Source organism: Apus apus, chromosome 1, assembly GCF_020740795.1.
Source record: "Apus apus isolate bApuApu2 chromosome 1, bApuApu2.pri.cur, whole genome shotgun sequence".
NCBI lineage: Eukaryota > Metazoa > Chordata > Aves > Apodiformes > Apodidae > Apus > Apus apus.
The window spans coordinates 160,656,885-160,670,275 of NC_067282.1; the positions used below are offsets into that span (position 1 = coordinate 160,656,885).

At 42.3% G+C, this 13,391-nt stretch overlaps 1 long non-coding RNA gene across 2 annotated transcripts in view; it reads left to right on the forward strand.

Moving 5' to 3' along the window:
- Positions 1 to 9,204: 9,204 nt before the first annotated feature.
- The window catches only part of LOC127380231 (uncharacterized), a 45,242-nt gene continuing 41,055 nt past the window's right edge, over positions 9,205 to 13,391 (forward strand). For both annotated transcript variants that reach the window (XR_007888442.1, XR_007888443.1), the window contains exon 1: positions 9,205 to 9,364. This is a non-coding gene — a long non-coding RNA (uncharacterized LOC127380231). The remainder of the gene's footprint in view (positions 9,365 to 13,391) is intronic.

Sequence of the window (13,391 nt, forward strand, 5' to 3'; positions counted from 1 at the left end):
CACTGAGGCTTATACATATAACTTTAACAAACATATTCATATACAATCTTCAAAGTTAGTCTAGACTTGTCAGTGTACTTTAATTCTTCAGTAGGAGTCTGTATCAACTCTCTTGGAACACTCAGCCTGACTTAGCGAGTTTAAAAATTAAAACTAAAGCGCTCAGCTAACTTTTTTTCCTGTTCTTAAGAAATCTTCTCCAGGAAATGTGACCAGATGTCTTGAAATAAGCATAATTCATCATTATTATACTGACAGGTTGACTTTTAAAATGAGTTTGTTAATTCGTTTCCATGAGTCTGATGCACTGAAAGAGGGTATGTCTAGTCACTGTTTCATGGAACAGGCGCCATCATCCAGTTACCAATACGTCCCACACATGGTTAAATCAGACCACCACAGATCTGTCTTCTATAATTACAATGCAAGGTAACTATGGCAACGATAATTGCCAAATCTTGTCTTTTAAATGGCTTCTGTTGCACAGGTTTTTATATCTTCTCACTCCCCTTTCCCACACACATTTTCTTATTATTATAATAAGAAGATACAGGTAACTATTACAAGATACATTCCCGTCTTCAGCATTACTGGGGATGGCTGCATCCAAAGATGTACAGTCAATGGCTCAGTGTCCAAGAGGAAACCTTTAAGAAGTAGTGTCCCTCAGGGGTCCATACTGGAAGAAATACTATTCAATTTCTTCATCAATGACAGTGGGATTGAGTGCACCTTCATGACGACACTGAGCTGAGTGGTGCAATTGATTCACGAGAGAGAAGGGATGCCATTGAGAGGTACCTTGACAGGCTTGAAAAGCAGGCCCATGCAAATCTCATGGATCAGTTCAGCAAGGTCAAGTGCAAGGTCCTACAAGAGGATGGTAACAATACCAAGCACAAATTCAGGCTGGGTGTAGAATGGATTGAGATCAGCCCTGAAGGGAAAGACTTGAGAGTGTTGAATGATATGAAGCTCAACATGAGTGGGTCATGTGTGCTGGTAGCCCAGAAAGCCAACCATGTCCTTGGCTGCATCACCAGCACTGTGGCCACCAGGTTGAGGGAAGGGATTCTTCTTCTTTTCTGCACTCTACTCTTGGTGAGACTCCTCGTGGAGCACTGTATCTAGCTCTGGGGTCTTCAGCATAGAAAAGACAAGGACCTGTTGGAGTGATCCCAGAGGAAGGCCATGAAAATGCTCAGAGGGTTGGAGACACGCTGAGAGAGTTGGGGTTGTTCAGCCTTGGAGAAGCCTCTAGGCATATCTGATTGTGGACTTTTAATATATAAAGAGCACCTATAAGAAAGAGATAAGTTTTCTGCCAAGGCCTGTAGTGACAGGACAAAGGTCGATGGTTATAAACTGAAAGAGACCAGGTTTAGATTGGAAAGGAAGAAAAGTTTTACACTGAAGTTGGTGAGACACTGGCCCTGGTTGCCCAGAGAAGTTGTGTTTATCCCATCATTTGAAGTGTTCAAGGTCAGGTTTCATGGGGCTTTGAACAACCTGATCTAGTGGAAGATGTCCCTGCCTATGGCAAGAGGGTCGAACAGGATGATCTTCAGAGGTCACTTCCAACCCAAACCAGTCTGGGATTCTGGGAAGATCATCACTTCATCAAGAATGGAAATTGCATTTAATCCAAAGTCAGCTTGCAATACCTTCACATTTTATGTTCTCAAGACTCATACAGCCCTAGATTCCTGCTCCCTCATAACTTTACTACATTAATTCATATTCACCTTTTTCACCAAATTCTAACAATTTCCAGAAGAATTACTGAGTTGAATTAGCTTCAAACAGGTTAAAATAACAACATTTCATGCATGTTTGGCATCTCCATCTTAACATTAAAGTGCATAGAAATTTCCTTCTTTATACTCTATATAATTATTGTAGTCTTACTCCATCTGAGCTAAGAATAGTCTAACTGATGACTACTCAATTTCCTTAGACAGTGTTGTCATTTACTAGTATTTTGACCTAAAAGGAAGACTGTGGTAGAAAGCTGTGTGACTCAAAGGTTTATATTGCCTGTGAGCTGAGTGGCTGTGTCTCCCCTCCTAATGTGTGTTTTTTTCATTGACTCACCTTTGTTTTTTGGCAGATTCTGAACACCTGTCCATTATAACACTGGTGATGTGATCATAGAATGTCTGGCACTACTTGTTTTATAGAACAAAACAGTACTTTGTTCCTCTAACTAGTTTAAGATGCATTGTGTTTCTTCAATCCATCAAATCATTTCATTTTAATAACAAAGCAAATGTCAAACTAAGTTAAAAAATTTGGGCTGCATGTTACTTGCAGCCAAAAGCACAAAAATTTAAGGGCAGAATTAAAGGACTTACTCTAAGAAAGGAAGCATTGATCTTCTAATTATAATATGTAATGTTATCAGTTATCACTACAATGTTACCAGTTCCTTGACTATTGGAAAATTAATGTTTAAAACCAGATAAAAATAAAACAAGAGCTGCACTATGGAAAGAGCACGCGGCAGCGGTGAGAGCGCAGAGCGGCAGCGGTGAGAGCTGCTCCTTTAAATACTGAGGATTAGAGAAGAGACCGGGCTTCCCGGAGACGGCGAAGCCGGAGCAGAGCGAGGAGACCCGAGTCTGAGCGGGAATCCTGAGAGGAGCAGGAAGGCTGACGTGGCAGGGGGTGTGGCTGAGAACCGCGGCAAGGTTTAAAAGCGGCCATCTCGGCAGCTCCCTCAGAGCACGCGGCAGCGGTGAGAGCGCAGAGCGGCAGCGCCCGTCACAGGAAGTGAAGTGGCGAGAGGGCAGGGAGCGCGAGGGCAGGGGGAGAGCGGCATGAGTGGAGGCAGGAAGCAGAGAACACCAGTAAATTTCTCTAGCATGGTGGCAACACGCCCTAAAACTGTATTGAAGAAGGATATGGGAACTCAGACGGAGGTTCTGAGCAGGCACGCAGCCGTGCAGGTCTCTGGCTGCAGCGAGTGCCTGAGCCTGGCACTGGTACCAGAGGGAGCCAGTGGCACCGCGTGTGTGAGGTGCGAGCAAATCGATGATCTCCTCAGGCAGGTGGTTAGACTGACAGAGGAGGTTGAAAGACTGAGAATTATCAGAGAATGTGAGAACGAAATAGATTGGTGGAGTCAAACCCTGAGGCAAGGGCAGGAGGAAGAGATGCTAGAACAAGTGATGGATCCCCTCCCCTCCTGTTCTCAGACAGAAGGAGAGAACTTTAGGAACATGGAGGAATGGAGGGAGGTCCGTCCTCGGAGAGGCAAGAAAAAACCCTCCCAACTCCGTCCATCCTCCGAATTGCCCTTGAAGAATAGGTACGAGGTCTTGGAACTTCAGGGAAAGGAAAATGAAGCTGGAGTGACAGATTTGTCTAGTGAACCGCCTATGACTTGTCGCTCAGCTCCACGACTTAGGACTTCTTCAACTAAGAAGGAAAGGAGGGTAGTTGTGGTGGGTGACTCCCTTCTGAGGGGAACAGAGGGGCCCATCTGTAGACCTGACCCATCCCACAGGGAGGTCTGCTGCCTCCCTGGGGCTCGCATTAGAGATGTTAAAAGGAAACTCTCTAGTATGGTAAATCCATCTGATTACTACCCACTGCTGATTTTTCAGGTTGGCAGTGACGAAATTACTACAAGAAATGTAAGGGCAATGAAGAGAGACTTCAGGGCCCTGGGACGGCTAGTTAGGGGGTCTGGAGCACAAGTCGTGTTTGCCTCCATACCTCCTGCAAGAATGGGTGGGGAGATAAGCAGGAAGAGTTTAATGATGAACGAATGGCTAAGAGACTGGTGCCAAAGGCAGGGCTTTGGCTTTTTTGATCATGGGCTGCTCTATGAGACACCTGGCCTGATGGTGGCGGGTGGGATGCACCTGTCCCAGAGGGGGAAAAGGCTTTTGGGGCAGGACTTAGCAGGGCTCATTGAGAGAGCTTTAAACTAGATGTGAAGGGGGAAGGGGAGAAAACTGGGTCTGTTAGGGACAAGCCCAAGAGGAACATACCAGGGCCTGTAGGAGGATGGGCTAAGGAGGATTTGGTCCCACCAGTGTGCTCTACTTGCTTCCTGAAATGCCTGTACACCAATGCACGCAGCATGGGGAATAAGCAGGAAGAGTTAGAGGTCTGTGTGCGGTCTAAGGGTTATGATCTGGTAGCAATAACAGAGACATGGTGGGACAGCTCACACGACTGGAATATGGCCATGGATGGCTATGTGCTTTTTAGGAAAGATCGGTCGGTGAAGCGAGGTGGTGGAGTTGCTCTTTATGTGAGAGAGCAACTAGAATGTATTGAGTTTTGTACAGGGGCTGATGAGGGGCGAGTTGAAATTCTGTGGGTAAGAATTAAAGGACAGGGTAGTATGGGTGACACAGTTGTGGGGGTCTACTACAGACCTCCTGATCAAGATGAGGAAGTTGATGAGGCTTTCTACAGGCAGCTGAAAGCAGCCTCACAACTGCAGTCCTTGGTCCTCATGGGAGATTTTAACTATCCCGATATCTGCTGGAAGACTTATACAGCCAGCCTTTCACAGTCTAGGAGGTTCCTCCAATGCATTGATGACAACTTCTTAATGCAAATGGTGGATGAGCCGACTAGAAGAGGAGCGCTGCTGGATCTTGTGCTCACCAACAAGGAGGGCCTTATTGAAGCAGTGGTGGTCAATGGCAACCTTGGCTGCAGTGACCACAAGATGGTGGAGTTCAGGATCCTGTGTGGGAGGAACAGAATTTCCAGCAGGACCAGAACCCTGGACTTCTACAGAGCAAACTTCGGCCTCCTCAACCAATTGTTAAGGGAAGTCCCATGGGACAGAGTGCTAGAAGGTAAAGGGGCTCAAGATAGCTGGACAATATTCAAGGACCACTTCTTGCAAGCACAGCATCAGTGTGTCCCAATGGGTAGAAAATCTAGTAAGGGAGCTAGGAGACCAGCGTGGTTAAAAAAGGAACTGCTGGGGAAACTCAAGTGGAAGAGGAAAATCTATAGATCATGGAAGGAGGGGCTGGTCACTTGGGAGGAATATAGGAATGTTGTCAGGGAATGTAGGGAGGCAACTAGGAAAGCTAAGGCCTCCTTGGAACTTAACCTTGCAAGTCGGGTTAAGGACAGTAGAAAGGGCTTTTTCAGATACATAGCCAACAAAGCTAATACCAGAGGCAATATAGGCCCACTGCTGAATGAGGTGGGTGCCCTGGTGACAGAGGATATGAAGAAGGCAGAGGTGCTGAATGCCTTCTTTGCCTCTGTCTTTACTCCTGCAGGCTTTTCCCATGAGCCCCAGATTCATATAACCCCAGAAGTAGTCAAGATAGGTGAGGACATAGTAGATGAGGATTGGGTTAGGGATCAGTTGCATAATCTGGACATCCATAAATCGATGGGTCCGGATGAAATGCATCCAAGGGTGCTGAGGGAGCTGGCGGAGGTCATTGCTAGTCCACTCTCCATCATCTTCGGTAAGTCATGGGTAACTGGAGAGGTGCCTGAGGACTGGAGGATAGCAAATGTCACTCCAGTCTACAAGAAGGGCAAGAAGGAGGACCCGGGTAACTATAGACCGGTCAGCCTCACCTCCATCCCTGGAAAGGTAATGGAACAACTTGTCCTTGGCACTATCTCTAGACATATCAAGGAGATGGGGGTCATCAAGAGCAGTCAACATGGTTTTACCAAGGGTAAGTCATGTTTGACTAACCTCATAGCCTTCTATGAGGAAATTACTAGGTGGATAGATGATGGTAGAGCGGTAGATGTGGTCTATCTTGATTTCAGTAAAGCATTTGACACTGTCTCCCACAGCATCCTTGTAGATAAGTTGATCAAGTATGGGTTTGATGATCAGGCAGTGAGGTGGATCAAGAACTGGTTGAAAGGAAGAAGTCAGAGAGTTGTAGTCAATGGGGTAGAATCTAGTTGGAGGCCTGTGACTAGTGGAGTCCCTCAGGGGTCGGTACTGGGACCGGTGTTGTTCAATATCTTCATCAACGACCTGGATGAGGGCACAGAATGTACCCTCAGCAAGTTTGCTGATGACACCAAGCTGGGAGGAGTGGCTGACACACCAGAAGGCTGTGCTGCCATTCAGAGAGACTTAGACAGGCTGGAGACTTGGGCGGGGAAAAACCTGATGAAGTTTAACAAGAGCAAGTGTAGAGTTTTGCATTTGGGGAAGAAAAACGCCATGCACCAGTACAGGTTGGGGGCTGACCTGCTGGAGAGCAGTGTAGGTGAAAGGGACCTGGGGGTCATGGTAGACAGAAGGATGACCATGAGCCAGCAGTGTGCCCTTGTGGCTAAGAAGGCCAATGGCATCCTGGGGTGTATTAGAAAGGGTGTGGTTAGTAGGTCAAGAGAGGTTCTCCTCCCCCTCTATTCTGCATTGGTGAGGCCACATCTGGAATATTGTGTCCAGTTCTGGGCCCCTCAGTTCAAGAAGGACAGGGAAGTGCTTGAAAGAGTCCAGCGCAGAGCCACAAGGATGATTAAGGGAGTGGAACATCTCCCTTATGAGGAAAGGCTGAGGGAGCTGGGTCTCTTTAGTTTGGAGAAAAGGAGACTGAGGGGGGACCTCATCAATGTTTACAAATATGTAAAGGGTGAGTGTCAAGACGATGGAGTTAAGCTTTTTTCAATGAAGACCAGTGATAGGACAAGGGGTAATGGATACAAGTTGGAGCATAGGAGGTTTAAGATGAATATCAGGAAAAATTTTTTTACTGTAAGAGTGACAGAGCACTGGAACAGGCTGCCCAGAGAGGTTGTGGAGTCTCCTTCGCTGGAGACATTCAAAACCCGCCTGGATGCCTTCCTGTGTGATGTACTCTAGGTGACCCTGCTCTGGCAGGGGGGTTGGACTAGATGATCTTTCGAGGTCCCTTCCAACCCCTAGGATTCTATGATTCTATGATTCTATGAAAGAGATATGGAAAATATTAGGTATGCAAGTTGATCTGCAAAACTATCTCTATATTTGGGGTTTAAAAATGGCTTAAATCACAGTGATAAAATTCCACTGGATTAAAAAAATGAAATCTACGGGCTAAATTCAGTTCTGATATAAATCTACAGTAATTCAACTGTAAGCAGTAGTGGTGTTCCAGATTTACCCCAGCATAATCAAGACCAGAATCAGCATCATTTATTAAACTGTAGAGGCCATGTTTGTCTCTCAGTATGTTTATTTAAGTCTCATTAGCTACTGAGAGGGAACTGTATGCCTAATGGCCTGCAATGGATAGCAAGCACAGAAGCAGGGAAGGTAAAGGGATTTTCGGGGCTCAAGAAATGCAGTGTGTTCCCCAGGGACTGTTGTCCCTTTCTTATCCAATTATCTTATTTACAGAGCCATAGAAAAGAGCAGTGATCATATACAGAGGTATTACGAAGTTACAATCATAATATCTGCATATCTAGTCCATCCATCTTGTTAAAGCATAGCTAAAAAGTTATAGCTTGTTTTGACAGGACGCTGCCAGAAAATGGTGTAGCCTTTTGAGAGGAGGTTGGTCTCTTCTCCTTCCTATACCTGTTTTATTCAAGCCTGTAGACACCTGTGTTCACATGAGTGAGAGCAAGGCCTTTTGGGAATGGGACAAGAAATACAATTTAGCAGCTGCTTAATAGGCTCCATAGTCTTGGGTCAGGCCACTATGATCACAGATCTTAATAAAACAGTTGGAAACCATAAGATATCTACATTAGATACAAATAGAGCTGCAATAAAAAATACCCTTCTTTCTATTTGGAGAGGACCCAGGGAAATGTAAAATTAATGAGCCTATGTGGCTGAAGAAAGACTCTAATTTATAATGAAAAATTGTGCACAGCAAGTCCAGAGCTCCTTATTTTAAGTAGTACATACAAGAAGACCCGAATTCCTGTATTTGTGTTGTAGGTCTCTGTACACTGAAAATCATTCTCTCTGGACTTGATATATATGCACACATTTTATAACACAACCTTAGCACTAAATTGTGGAGACAGGGAAACCTCATATACCCATTTTCTTCTTGATTCTGAAATCATCCAAATACCAGTCTAAGTTAAGTTAACAAAAAGATCCCCAGATGCTGTTACAGAAGATAATTCAGATCTTCTGTTTCTATTGCAGCAACCAAAAGATCATCCTGTGCTGAAGATCTGGGAATCTCTGAGGACTAAATTTTTCTATATTTGAAACTGCAAGCTTCACTGTAACAAAAATAAGAAGTTCATTCTTTATTTGTTCATCACAAGCAATAAATGTGTCTAGGGAATGCAATTGCCTTAGATTACATTCTCCTTCCTAGAACTGGCCGTTCAAGAAGATTCATAGCTTATTTTATTCCAAGTAATTACTTGCATGACCTCACTGAAGGCTTAAGTATATAATCCTTTTGCACATATAATTCCTTATGCATGAAAATTACATGTAGTCACAGAAGCAAAAATAAAGTCTTGTAGATGTAAATTATTTAAGGAGAACATTTTACTTTGCTTTTTATACAAGCATCAAAAAGCAAAGCCTCAGCTCTCCTTTAAACCACTCATATGGGTAAAAGTTCTCAAAGAAATCTACATATACTGAAGAGTCTTTTAAATCTTCCCTTCTGTCCCACCCTGTTTAAAAATTATTATTATGAACAGTTAAGGTCTCTTGATGGGAAGGGTCGGAAGAGTTACATTTTGAGTTGTTTTCTAGAAAGACCCAGCGAGCAGAGGAGTGCTGAAAATACCATCTGAATTGTCCCAGTTCAGGACAACCTTTGGTGCATTTTGAGTCTTGTGCTAGCTTGGGGGGGGAAAAAAAAAAAAAAAAAAAAAAAAGTTAACTTTATTCTTCCTATTGGCCAAACAAGACAAATAAAGGCTTTTTAAAACACAATTCCTCTGCCAAATGGTTTGTCAGAGAAAAATCTTTTTGTAAAAGACCTTCCTAGATTCAAGATTAGCATCCAAGCTTCTTTTTAGATTTTTAGGAGCTGAAATTATACATAATTATGAGGAAGACATGGATCCCTGTGCAACATGCAAAAATGTCAAGGCTGATATTTTGGTTTTGAAATAACAGCATGGCATCTTAGCATAAAGCTGGTGAGTCATCCACATGCTAAACATTTGGAAAGTCCAGATGCTCTTGGGAAATTTGTTTTTAATAACAAGAAATATTTTATTTTATTTTATTTTATTTTATTTTATTTTATTTTATTTTATTTTATTAGAAGGAGAGATGAGAATGGCTCCTTTTCCTCTGAATTCTGAACCTGGTTCACTCCGTTTCTAAATTTTTCCTGAGGTATCCTAAGCACCTTCCACTCTCTCTTGAGCAGGAGCTGAAGTCATGCTGAAGTCTACCTCACAGTTGGATTTTTTCACATTCACTTTGGTAAGAATTACATCAGTATCCAGACCGAACTAAAACAACCTAATTATTTTGCTGTCCTTTAAATAGCACCACTGATTAATAGTAGGGAGTCATAAAGATACAATTATTCCCAGGGAATGGATCTTCTGCTGTTAACCTGGAACACATTCACTTCAGTAATTGGTTGAGTGATTTACCATACACCTTTCACGTTGGCATAAATGGTAATTGGAATCTTGCAGGACTTGCATGTTTTAGGTTATACCTACCCAGCTCTTGGTTTGGCAGTTACGCAATTAATATCAGAGATATCACAGACAGTGGATGGCGAGAAATAAGATAAACTTGTTAACCTCAGTACCTACTCTGTGCTTCTGTTACATTCATCATTCATTATTTCAGCCTTCATTAATTAATTACTTGAGACAGAAACATAACATACAGTATTTCGGGTTTGTGGGCTCAATACAAGCAGGTAGAAATGGCCCCGTGGGGCTGTGCTCAAGGCACTACACAAGCAGCACGTGGCTTCCTCCAGAGACTCCCGTTCTGCTGCTGCTCCACATGCCATTATATTATGTTTCATGGCTGGTGTGTGCCAGGATGACAAATAAATTTGGAAACGAAACATTTTCCTGTTACGTTTGTCATGGAAAGTTTATTGCCTTTATGGTAAACTATTTCTTAGTTTACAAGAAAGTAGACAACAATTCAGGAGATGACATATTTTTAGTTGAATAGAAGTGGAACACAAGTTATCTAGCTTAAGGAGATACACTGAGTAGTTATTCAGATGCTTTTTTCTCTCTCTCATAACTAAGTTTTGATTAACATTAACTTTTAAACAGATGCTTTGTAATCATAGCCCTAAGAAACATTTCAAACAGTATTTCAGGGTTTACAGACATCTATACTATTTGAAGGACTAACGTACATACAGCACACTAAGAGTTTGTTCCAATCCATCTTGAAAAATAATGCACAAGTCTTTCAAACAACCTTTAGACTTTCTCAGATTACTAACAACTATTTTGGTTAACACTCCAGGACTTAACTCAGCCACTTATTTATTAAGAAGCCAAGACAACATTTTTTAAATGAACAGTAGACAAATGGACGACGTTCAGAAGCTCACCACCACTCAACTTTTGCATTACTGAATTAGCATTTTGGAGACTAACACTGAAAAGATCACCATTTTTATAGAGTGTCATTAGACTAAACATCTCTGAATGTCAAAGATTAAAATGAAACCTTATCTGTCAGAATACACTGTAAATGATATCAGTGTCACTCCTGTGTCCTTAGGATACAGCTAGGGGGAATTGTTTTCCCTGTTAAGTATGAAACACAGTAAAGGTTAAATTGGTTAGTGGCTTGAGGTGACACATTTTTCAGACGTTCTGGATGAGATCGCCCCTGAAATTCTATTCTAGAGGTCAAAGTCCTTTTTTTGCCTTATAGTAAATAGGCAGTGACTAACTGAAGCACAAGGAGAACACACAGTTTTATTAGGTGTTTCACAAGTATTTGGAAAATGTTTATGGCTTGACTTTAAGTGAGTTTGACCGTGGCTGAAGCTGGTGATCAAGCAGAGGGTTTGGTAATGCAGAGTGTGCTGTGAATGAAGAACAGCACTGGCTGGAACATAAGTGATCACTTGTGATTCTAGCAAAGGAACTGCAGTCATCATTTAGTCAATGGTGTTTATTATTAACTGTGAAGAATGAGCTTTAGGCAGCCAAGTGGGAAGTCACTGTGGCTGCAGTGGAAGTAAATGAAGATTTTTGTCCACTCAAGGTAGGTTCTTACCCGTTTGAGACAGATATTGATTTTATCTTGAATAGAATAAATTATATTAAATTCACTCTGGTTTCCTATAAATAACATAGCCACCGTGTGGTTCTGTTCCTTTCCCCTTTCAGCCTTTATTGTTCACAAACTAACGTGCAAAATAAGATTGATACACTAATGAAACAGTAAAACAAGAAAAAATGTCCTGGCTGTTACTGTTAATATATGAAAACACAAGATGGTCTCTGCTTTGGTGACACTGTCAGCAATTTACTCCAATAGAAACAAGTTTTGGGAAGGTGTCTTTGTTCTTTGCAGCTTTCCTAAGCCATAAACTATTTACGTCTAGTCCAGTCAAGTGCAATCCAAGAGTCTTGGATCACTCCTCAGACAACTCCAGAGAATAAAAGTAAACCAACAAAGGTGATGTTCCTCACCTTCCTTGAGCCTCTGTCCTTAGGAAGCATGAAAGTCAACTTGTGACTGTTCCTGGTTCAGAATATTTTTTCTTTTATGCTCCATTGTACTCTGAACAATTTCAGTTAATATGATACATTTGCTCAAAGTCAAGGTGACATAAAACAGTAATCTTGTTTCATAACCAATAAATCCTGTCCACTATAATGTCATATTAAAATTTTGGTCATCTACCTGAAGTTCAGGGACCTATTTAAATTGAAATGAACCACCTAACAAGATATTAATCAGTGGAGAATAGGTATCAGGATCTAATATAATTCCAATGATTTTTTGTTAGAGCAGCTTTATCACAGGAGGTATTTTAACTGTGAAGGTGATGCTCTTGGCTAAAGTCTTGTATAAAAGTTTTTCTGTTTATGTTTCAAACAAGAAATGTAAAGTTATTTTACAACAGAGGTGATAGTATTACAGCTTTGCATTGACTAAGCTACCATGGTGGCTGTTATCTTAAAGCCATACAAAAAACATAGAAATGCAAAATTTGAAATGGTCAGCTTTACTATTTCTCAATTGTTCATCAGAAATTCAAAGTGACATGCCACTTTAGGTTTGTGTAAACAAATAACTGCACTGACAGGAGTCACAGGGTTTGCTACGGAGTTCTATAAGTGTACCTTAAAGCAGATGGCTTCTCTAAGTTGCAGCCAAAATCATATGAGTTATCATGCTGGCATGTGGTTCCCTTACAAAAGAACAAAGATGGATATTTACACAAAACTTGAAAGTTTCTTATGGTCTACAGTCTCAAGACTTACAAGTCTCAATCTATACCAAACACATGAGCAAAATAAATATATATCAGATGTTTCTCAAGCACATGTTTGACAGGCACCATATGGGAAGTGGGCTCACCCGTGTTCTCATAAGATTCAATGGATGTTTTGTCCCTTGGTTTCAACTGCAGCCAGAGGAGAGCCTGCCCTAATAAGCGTGAGGAACATAGATGCAGCACATGTCCTTGGGATGCTTGTTGGTGCAGCCTGGTACTAGGAAACAGCTACCTGAAAGTTATGTTCAAAGCAAGACCCTGAGGTTCCTCAGTCACTGCAGCTGCTAATGAAGAACCACCAAGTAGATAGTGACAGTAGGCAGTGGCAGCCTTCAGCAGACCTGTCACACTTCATGTACTGTACAAGTTTTTGGACTGACTCCTGCCTAGCAACATGAGCTGCCCTGTCTTGTTTATGCAACACAAAGCCAAGGGTCTCATCCCACTCCAACACACTGTGCCACTGCTGATCAGCCTAGCCTGTGGCTTCTGGACCAGCTGCTGGTGTCACTGAGCAGAAGACCACAGCACCATGTAATAGCTCAAGGATGTGTTAGCCTGGAAGGCACTCATACACAAGGAATAGTCATTGGAGTCACACCCCATGTCATGTAGCCCAAAGAGGCCAGCTGCACCACAAGTCACTCAAGCCAGGCACATGTTATCTCATGCCTTGGTTGATAAGAAATTTGAACAGTCCAACTCTCTCCTGAAATACAAGTATAAAGGCTTGAGAAATTAGTGTGCTTAAAATGTGTTTTGCCTAAAAGACACATGAACAAAGACTTCAGTGAGAGAAAGGACAGAAAGAAAGGGAATCCTTTTTAACTCTAATGGAAATGACAGAAAGTCAAAATTTAAATAAAGACACCACAAATATACCCAAAAGTCTTTTGGAAGGTACCCTTTCATCTTCAGAAGAACAGATTTGCTTCTCAGCCTAGCAAGCGTGGCCTCCCTCAGGCATAGGCGACATGCTGCCCAGCTCAGAACACGACTGGACAC